The sequence below is a fragment of the Anolis sagrei genome, chromosome Y (genome assembly GCF_037176765.1).
Source record: "Anolis sagrei isolate rAnoSag1 chromosome Y, rAnoSag1.mat, whole genome shotgun sequence".
NCBI classification, from domain to species: Eukaryota; Metazoa; Chordata; class Lepidosauria; order Squamata; family Dactyloidae; genus Anolis; species Anolis sagrei.
In genome coordinates, this window is record NC_090035.1 from 4,842,173 (window position 1) to 4,852,991 (window position 10,819).

Here is a 10,819-nt window from a genome sequence, read left to right on the forward strand (position 1 = left end):
GTATCGGGTATTTGTGCCAAAAAATTGCCCCAGGCACTCACAAGCCACACCAAACAAGTGCCAGGCCATAAAATGCTAATCAAGGTGGCCAGTTGAAACATTCACACCTAGCTCCAACAGACAAGAGTTCTTTGTCCCACCCTGGTCATTCCACAGATATATAAACCCTTTTTCCTATTTCCAACAGACCTCACTACCTCTGAGGATGCTTGCCATAGATGCAGGCGAAATGTCAGGAGAGAATGCCTCTAGAACATGGCCCTATAGCCCGAAAAAACCTACAACAACCCAGTGATTCTGGCCATGAAAACCTTCAACAGTTTTTTTCTGTTGGTCATGGGAGTTCTCTCTGTGGGAAGTTTGGCCCAATTTCATCGTTGGTGGGGTTCAGAGTGTTCTTTGATTGTAGGTGAACTATAAATCCCAGCAACTACAACTCCCAAATGTCAAGGTCTATTTTCCCCAAACTCTACCAGTGTTCCCATGTGGGCATATTGAGTATTCATGCCAAGTTTGGTCCTGATCCACCATTGTTTGGGTCCACAGTGCTCTCTGGATGTAGGTGAACTACAACTCCAAAACTCAAGGCCAATACCCACAAAACCCTTCCCGTATTTTCTGTTGGTCATGGGAGTTCTCTGTGGGAAATTTGGCCCAATTCTATCATTGGTGGGGTTCAGAATGCTGTTTGATTGTAGGTGAACTATAAATCCCATCAACTACAACTCCCAAATGTCAAGGTCTATTTTCCCCAAACTTCACCAGTGTTCCCATGTGGGCATATCAGGTATTCGTGCCAAGTTTGGTCCAGATTCATCATTGTTTGAGTCCACAGTGTTCTCTGGATGTAGGTGAACTACAACTCCAAAATTCAAGGTCAACACCCACAAAACCCTTCCAGTATTTTCTGTTGGTCATGGTAGTTCTCTGTGGGAAGTTTGGCCCAATTCCATTGTTGGTGGGGTCAGAGTGTTCTTTGATTGTAGGTGAACTATAAATCCCAGCAACCACAACTCCCAAATGTCAAGGTCTATTTTCCCCAAACTCTACCAGTGTTCCCATGTGGGCATATTGAGTATTCATGCCAAGTTTGGTCCTGATCCACAGTGGTCCTGATCCACATGCCAAGTTTGGGTCCACAGTGCTCTCTGGATGTAGGTGAACTACAACTCCAAAACTCAAGGTCAATGCCCAAAAAATCCTTCCAGTATTTTCTGTTGGTCATGGGAGTTCTGTGTGCCAAATCTGGTTCAGTTCCATCCTTGTTGGAGTTCAGAATACTCTTTGATTGTAGGTGAACTATAAATCCCAGCAACTGCAACTCCCAAATGACAAAATCAATCCCAACCCCACCAGTGTTCACATTTGGGCGTATCGGGTATTTGTGCCAAATTGGGTCCAGTGAATGAAAATACATCTTGCATATCAGATATTTACATAACGATTCACAACAGTAGCAAAATTACAGTAGCAACGAAAATAATGTTATGGTTGGGGGTCACCACAACATGAGGAACTGTATTAAGGGGTCGCGGCATTAGGAAGGTTGAGACTGAAAGGTCGCAGGTTCAAATCCGGGGAGCGGTGTGAGCCTTTGCTGTCAGCCGCAGCTTCTGCCAATCTAGCAGTTCAAAGACATGCAAATGTGAGTAAATCAATAGGTACCGCTCCGGCGGGAAAGTAATGGTGCACCATGCAGTTATGCTGGCCACATGACCTTGGAGTTGTCTACGGACAAAGCCGGCTCTTCGGCTTAGAAATGGAGATGAGCACCAACCCCAGAGTTGGACACAACTGGTCTTAATGTCAGGGGAAAACCTTTACCATTACCATATTACTATAAAATATTATATACATATAATATTTATAATATTATAATGTAATACAATATAATAATAATATATTATAATTAAATATTTTATATGACATGTAATATTACTAAAAATATTGCAATATTATGGTATAGTACAATATAGTAATATATAATACTGATATTGGTTGGTTGGTTTTTATTTTCTTTGGAAGACGCCTGTGCGTGAGTTTTTTTAATGTGTGGAGGTCAGTGCACAACTGATCAACGTGATGACATGATGGCAACAGTTTTGGACAGCAGTGGCTCCCAAAGTGACCCATTTAAGGTGGAATCGGGTGTCAAACAGGGATGTGTTCTTGCCCCAACTCTATTCTCCATCTTCATCGCTATGATACTTCACCTTGTTGATGGGAAGCTTCCCACCGGAGTGGAAATCATCTATCGGACAGATGGCAAGCTATTTAACCTCAGCAGACTGAAAGCCAAAACCAAGGTTACAACAACATCTGTTATAGAACTCCAGTATGCTGATGACAACGTCGTCTGTGCGCATTCAGAAGAAGATCTACAAGCCACTTGCAACACCTTTGCAGAAGCATACGAGAAGCTCGGCTTGTCATTGAACATTGAAAAAACCAAAGTGCTGTTCCAGCAGTCACCAGCCAACCCCTCTCCAATGCCAGAGAGACAGCGTAATGGTGTAACATTAGAAAATGTTGATCATTTCCGCTACCTTGGCAGCCACCTCTCCACCAAAGTCAACATCGACACCGAAATACAACACCGCCTGAGCTCTGCAAGCGCAGCATTTTTCCAAATGAAGCAGAGAGTGTTTGAGGACCGGGGCATCCGTAGGGATACCAAGTTGCTTGTTTATAAAGCTATTGTCCTCCCATCCCTGCTCTATGCCTGTGAGACGTGGACTGTCTACAGACGTCACATGCAACTCCTGGAACGATTCCATCAGCGCTGCCTCCGGAAAATCCTGCAAATCTCTTGGGAAGACAAGCGGACAAACTTCAGCGTGCTGGAAGAAGCAAAGACCACCAGCATTGAAGCCATGGTCCTCCACCATCAACTCCGCTGGACTGGCCACGTTGTCCAGATGCTCGAGCACCGTCTCCCAAAGCAGTTGCTCTACTCCGAACTCAAGAACGGAAAGCGGAATGTTTGTGGACAGGAAAAGAGATTGAAAGATGGGCTCAAAGCCAACCTTAAAAACTCTGGCATAGACACTGAGAACTGGGAAGCCTTGGCCCTTGAGTGCTCCTGTTGGAGGTCTGCTGTGACCAGTAGTGCTGCAGAATTTGAAGAGGCATAAATGGAGGGCGAAAGGGAGAAGCGTGCCAAGAGGAAGGCGCGTCAAGCCAACCTCAACTGAGACCGCCTCCCACCTGGAAACCAATGCCCTCACTGCGGAAGAAGATGCGGAGCAAGAATAGGGCTCCACAGCCACATACGGACCCACAAGAATACTGGAAGACAATCATCCTCGGAAAGTGAGGGATCGCCTAAGTGAAAGTAAATGCTAATAACGTACTGTAATATAATATATTATATACATAGATTTATATTATTATAACGTAATGCAATATAATACTAATAATATATTATAATTATATATTTTATATTACATGTAATATTACTAATAATATTACAATATAATGGTAATAGTACAATATAGTAATACATAATACTGATATTGTACTATGCTAATAATATAATATATTGTATGTAATGTATATATATCTTATAAGCTGCTCTGAGTCCCCTTTGGGGTGAGAAGGGCGGCATAGAAATGTCGTAAATAATAAATGATTGAGAATACAGTTATTATTTATAGAAAGACACAAAGTTTAAAAATTAGCATTATGCTAAATGTGCTTTGACCAGTAGCTGGCTACTTGGAATGTCTCTGGTGTTGTTGTGAGAAGGTCCCCCATTGTGCATGTGGCAGGGCTCAAGCTGCATTGTAGTAGGTAGTCTGTGGTTTGCTCTTCTCTGCACTCGCATGTCGTGGACTCCACTTTGTGACCCCAATTCTAAAGGTGGGCTCTGCATCTTGTGGTGCCAGAGAGCAGACTGCTCAGCACCTTCCAAATCGCCCAGGCTTGTGTACCCAGGAGGAAGTTTCTCATCCGGTCTCAGCCACTGATTGAGGTTCTGGGTTTTAGCCTGCCACTTTTGGACTCTTGCTTGCTGAGGAGTTCCTGCAAGTATCTCTGTGGATCTTAGGGTGCTATGTCTTGATTTATAGCGTTGGCATGCTGAAGAGAGGATGGGCCGGAGATGTCACTGCCTTGGTCTTTTCATTGCTGGCTGCTACTTCCCAACAGATGTCAGGTGATACAATACTGGCTAAACAATATCATTTCTCCAGTGGTGTAGGGCATGGGCATCCTGTGATAATGCAGCATGTCTCATTAAGAGCCATGTCCACTGTTTTAATATGGCAAGATGTGTTCCACACTGGGCATGCATACTCAGCAGCAGAGTAGCATAGCGCAAGGGCAGATGTCATCACTGTGTCTGGTTGTGATCCCCAGGTTGTGCCAATCAACTTTCGTATTATGTTATTTCTGGCACCCACTTTTTGTTTGATAGTCAAACTGTGCTTCTTGTAGGTCAGAGAACGGTCCAGAGTGACTCCCAGGTATTTGGGTGTGCTGTAATGCTCCAGTGGGAATCCTTCCCAGGTAATCATCCTCAGAGTTCGAGATGCTTGCCTGTGCTTAAAGCGAAAAGCACACGTCTACGTTTTAGATGGATTAGGGATCAACTGGTTTTTCCTGTAATAGGCAGTTAGAGCACCTAGAGCTTCGGAGAGCTTCTGTTTTACCATCTCAAAGCTCCCTGCTTGGGTGGTGATGGCACGATCATCAGCATAGATGAAGTTCTCTGTCCCTTCTGGCAGTGGCTGGTCACTGTGTAGACATTGAACATGGATGGGAAGTCAGCAGTAGTAAACTGCTTCAAGTGCAAAAGACAGAGAGTGAATACCGTAAAAATACAATCCAGAGCAGAAGAGAAAACTGGCCAAAGAAGAAGGATCTCCATGGAGAGTTCCTGGAGGAGACAAAGGAGGGCCTGATTCTGGCAGCCCAAGAACAAGCCATTGGAACCAGTGCCATCAAAGCCAGAATTGAAAAGTCGACGACAGATCCCAAGTGTAGACTCTGCAAGGAAGCAGATGAAACAATAGATCTCATCCCGAGCTGCTGCAAGAAGATCGTGGACAGACCACAAGCAGAGGCACAACACCCTTGCTCAGGTGATTCATTGGAACTTGTGCCACAAACACCATCTGCCTGCGACCAAGAACTGGTGGGATCACAAGCCGGAAAAAGTTACAGAGAATGAACACTTCAAACTCCTCTGGGACTTCCGGATTCAGACAAAGTTTTGGTGCACAATACTCCTGACCTCACAATCGTGTTAAAAAACCAAGTATGGATTGTTGATGTTGAGGGTGACAACAGGATTGCAGAGAAACAACTGGAAAAGCTGACACGATATGAGGATTTAAAGATGGAACTGCAAAGACGCTGGCACAAACCAGTCAAGGTGGTCCCAGTGGTGATTGGCACACTGGGTGCAGTGCCTAAAGACCTTGGCCTGCACTTAAACACAATCGGCGCTGACAAAATGACCATCTGCCAGCTGCAAAAGGCCACCTTACTGGGATCTGCTCACATTATCTGCCAATACATCACACAGTCCTAGACAATTGGGAAGTGTCCAACGTGTGATCCAATACAACAACCAGAAGAGTGATGTTGTCTGCTGTGGACTCATCTTGTTGTGTTTCAAATAATAATAATAACAATAATAATAATAGAAATAATAATAGGTGTCAAGGAATGAAATCTCAAACTTCCCCATACTTTTGCAAGGCTGATCCAGAGTGCAAATGAATAATAATAATAATAATAATAATAATAATAATAATAATAATAATATAGGCTTAGGAATGGATCTAAAACTCCCCCATACCAATAGTACTACTACTACTAGTAGTAGTAGTAGTAGTAATAATAATAATAATAATAATAATGGGGCAAAGAAATTGATCCAAAACTCCCCCACACTAATAATAATAATAATAATAATAATAGAGGCTAATAATAACAATAACAACAACAATAATAATATAAGCTAAGGAATGGATCCAAAATTCCCCCACACTAATAATAATAATAATAATAATAATAATAATAATAATAATAACAACAACAACAACAACAATAGAGGCTAAGGAATGGATCCAAAATTTCCCCAAACTAATAATACTAATACTAATAATAATAATAATAATAATAATAATAAATTAATGAATGAAATCCCAACTCTCGAATACTTTTGCAAGGATGATCCAGAGTGCAACTGAATAACCAGTAATAATAATAATAACAACAACAACAACAATAATATAAGCGAAGGAATGGATCCAAAACTCCCCAACACTAATAATAATAATGATAAGGAATGAACACAAAACTCCCCAACACTAATAATAATAATAATAATAATAATAATAATAATAATAATAGAGGCTTGGAATCCCAAACTCCCCCACACTAATAATAGTAATAATAATAGAGACTAAGGAATGGAACCCCCAAACTTCCCCCCACTTTTGCAAGCTTTTTGCAGGCCCTTCCAGATCTGGGCTCTCTTTGCAGTGGCAGCCTTTCAGGGTTTGAACTCCTAAGATTGCAATAGGATAATAATAATAATAATAATAATAATAATAATAATAATAATAATAGAGGCTAAGAAATTGAATCCCAAATTTCCCCACACTAATAATAATAATAATAATAATAATAATAATAATAATAATAATAATAGAGGCTAAGGAATGGAATCCAAAACTCCTCCACACTAATAATAATAATAATAATAATAATAATAATAATAATAATAATAATAGAAGCTAAGGAATGGATCCAAAACTCCTCCACAATAATAATAATAATAATAATAATAATAATAGAGGCTAAGAAATTGAATCCCAAATTTCCCCACACTAATAATAATAATAATAATAATAATATAGGCTAAGGAATGGAATCCAAAACTCCTCCACAATAATAATAATAATAATAATAATAATAGAAGCTAAGGAATGGAATCCAAAACTCCTCCACACTAATAATAATAATAATAATAATAATAATAATAATAATAGAAGCTAAGGAATGGATCCAAAACTCCTCCACAACAATAATAATAATAATAATAATAATAATAATAATAATAATAATAGAGGCTAAGAAATTGAATCCCAAATTTCCCCACACTAATAATAATAATAATAATAATAATAATATAGGCTAAGGAATGGAATCCAAAACTCCTCCACACTAACAATAATAATAATAATAATAATAATAATAATAGAAGCTAAGGAATGGATCCAAAACTCCTCCACAATAATAATAATAATAATAATAATAATAATAATAATAGAGGCTAAGAAATTGAATCCCAAATTTCCCCACACTAATAATAATAATAATAATAATATAGGCCAAGGAATGGAATCCAAAACTCCTCCACACTAACAATAATAATAATAATAATAATAATAATAATAATAATAATAGAAGCTAAGGAATGGATCCAAAACTCCTCCACAATAATAATATTAATAATAATAATAATAATAGAGGCTAAGAAATTGAATCCCAAATTTCCCCACACTAATAATAATAATAATAATAATAATAATAGAGGCTAAGGAATGGAATCCAAAACTCCTCCACACTAATAATAATAATAATAATAATAATAATAATAATAATAATAGAAGCTAAGGAATGGATCCAAAACTCCTCCACAATAATAATAATAATAATAATAACAATAATAGAGGCTAAGAAATTGAATCCCAAATTTCCCCACACTAATAATAATAATAATAATAATAGAGGCTAAGGAATGGAATCCAAAACTCCTCCACACTAATAATAATAATAATAATAATAATAATAATAATAATAATAGAAGCTAAGGAATGGATCCAAAACTCCTCCACAATAATAATAATAATAATAATAATAATAATAATAATAGAGGCTAAGAAATTGAATCCCAAATTTCCCCACACTAATAATAATAATAATAATAATAATAGAGGCTAAGGAATGGAATCCAAAACTCCTCCACACTAATAATAATAATAATAATAATAATAATAATAGAAGCTAAGGAATGGATCCAAAACTCCTCCACAATAATAATAATAATAATAATAATAATAATAATAGAGGCTAAGAAATTGAATCCCAAATTTCCCCACACTAATAATAATAATAATAATAATAATAATAATAATAATAATAGAAGCTAAGGAATGGATCCAAAACTCCTCCACAATAATAATAATAATAATAATAATAATAGAGGCTAAGAAATTGAATCCCAAATTTCCCCACACTAATAATAATAATAATAATAATAATAGAGGCTAAGGAATGGAATCCAAAACTCCTCCACACTAATAATAATAATAATAATAATAATAATAATAGAAGCTAAGGAATGGATCCAAAACTCCTCCACAATAATAATAATAATAATAATAATAATAGAGGCTAAGAAATTGAATCCCAAATTTCCCCACACTAATAATAATAATAATAATAATAATAGAGGCTAAGGAATGGAATCCAAAACTCCTCCACACTAATAATAATAATAATAATAATAATAATAATAATAATAATAGAAGCTAAGGAATGGATCCAAAACTCCTCCACAATAATAATAATAATAATAATAATAATAATAGAGGCTAAGAAATTGAATCCCAAATTTCCCCACACTAATAATAATAATAATAATAATAATAATAATAATAGAGGCTAAGGAATGGAATCCAAAACTCCTCCACACTAATAATAATAATAATAATAATAATAATAATAGAGGCTAAGAAATTGAATCCCAAATTTCCCCACACTAATAATAATAATAATAATAATAATAATAGAGGCTAAGGAATGGAATCCAAAACTCCTCCACACTAATAATAATAATAATAATAATAATAATAATAATAGAAGCTAAGGAATGGATCCAAAACTCCTCCACAATAATAATAATAATAATAATAATAATAGAGGCTAAGAAATTGAATCCCAAATTTCCCCACACTAATAATAATAATAATAATAATAATAGAGGCTAAGGAATGGAATCCAAAACTCCTCCACACTAATAATAATAATAATAATAATAATAATAGAAGCTAAGGAATGGATCCAAAACTCCTCCACAATAATAATAATAATAATAATAATAGAGGCTAAGAAATTGAATCCCAAACTCCCCCACACTAATAGTAATAAATTAATGAATGAAATCCCAACTCTCAAATACTTTTGCAAGGCTGATCCAGAGTGCAACTGAATAACAGTAATAATAACAACAATAATAATATAAGCTAAGGAATGGATGCAAAACTCTCCCACACTAATAATAATGATGATGATGATGATGATGATGATGATGAAGCTAAGGAATGGATCCAAAACTCCCTCACACTAATAATAATAATAATAATTTTAAAAAAAGATAAGGAATGGATCCAAAACTCCCCACACTAATAATAATAATAAAAAATAACAGATGCTAAGAAATGGAATCCCAAACTCCCCCACATTAATAATAGTAATAACAACAACAACAACAATAATCAAGCTAAGGAATGGATCCAAAATTCCCCCACATTATTTTTATTATTATTATTATTAATAATAATAGAGGCTAAGGAATGGAACCCCCAAACTTCCCCACACAATAGTTGCAAGCTTTTTGTAGGCCCTTCCCGATCTGGGCTCTCTTTGCAGTGGCCGCCTTTCAGGTTTTAATAATAATAATAATAATAGAGGCTAAGGAATAGAATCCCAAACTTCCCCGCACGAATAATAATAATGATAAATTAATGAATGAATGAAATCCCAAGTCTCAAATACTTTTGCAAGGATGATCCAGAGTGCAATTGAATAATAATAACAATAATAATAATATAGGCTAAGGAATGGATCCAAAACTCCCCACACTAATTATTATTATTATTATTATTATTATTATTATTATTATTATTATAAAGCTAAGGAATGGATCCCAAACTTCCCCACACTAATAATAATAATAATAAGGAATGAACCCAAAACTCCCCAACACTAATAATAATAATAATAATAATAATAGAGGCTAAAGAATAGAATCCCAAATTTCTCACACTAATAATAATAATAATAATAATAATAATAATAATAATACAGGCTAAGGAATGGAATCCCAAACTTCCCCACACTAATAATAATAATAATAATAATAATAAATTAATGAACTAAATCCCAACTCTCGAATACTTTTGCAAGGCTGATCCAGAGTGCAACTGAATAACAGTAATAATAACAATAATAATATAAGCTAAGGAATGGATGCAAAACTCTCCCACACTAATAATAATAATAATAATAATAGGCTGAGGAATGGAATCCCAAACTCTCCCACACTAATAATAATAATAATAATAATAATAGAAGCTTGGAATCCCAAACTCCCCCACACTAATAATAATAATAATAATAATAATAATAGAGGCTAAGGAATGGAACCCCCAAACTTCCCCACACAATAGTTGCAAGCTTTTTGCAGGCCCTTCCAGATCTGGGCTCTCTTTGCAGTGGCAGCCTTTCAGGTTTTAACAATAATAATAATAATAATAATAATAATAATAATAGAGGCTAAGGAATAGAATCCCAAACTTCCCCACACAATAGTTGCAAGCTTTTTGCAGGCCCTTCCCGATCTGGGCTCTCTTTGCAGTGGCAGCCTTTCAGGTTTTAACAATAATAATAATAATAATAATAATAATAATAATAATAGAGGCTAAGGAATAGAATCCCAAACTTCCCCACACAATAGTTGCAAGCTTTTTGCAGGCCCTTCCCGATCTGGGCTCTCTTTGCAGTGGCAGCCTTTCAGGTT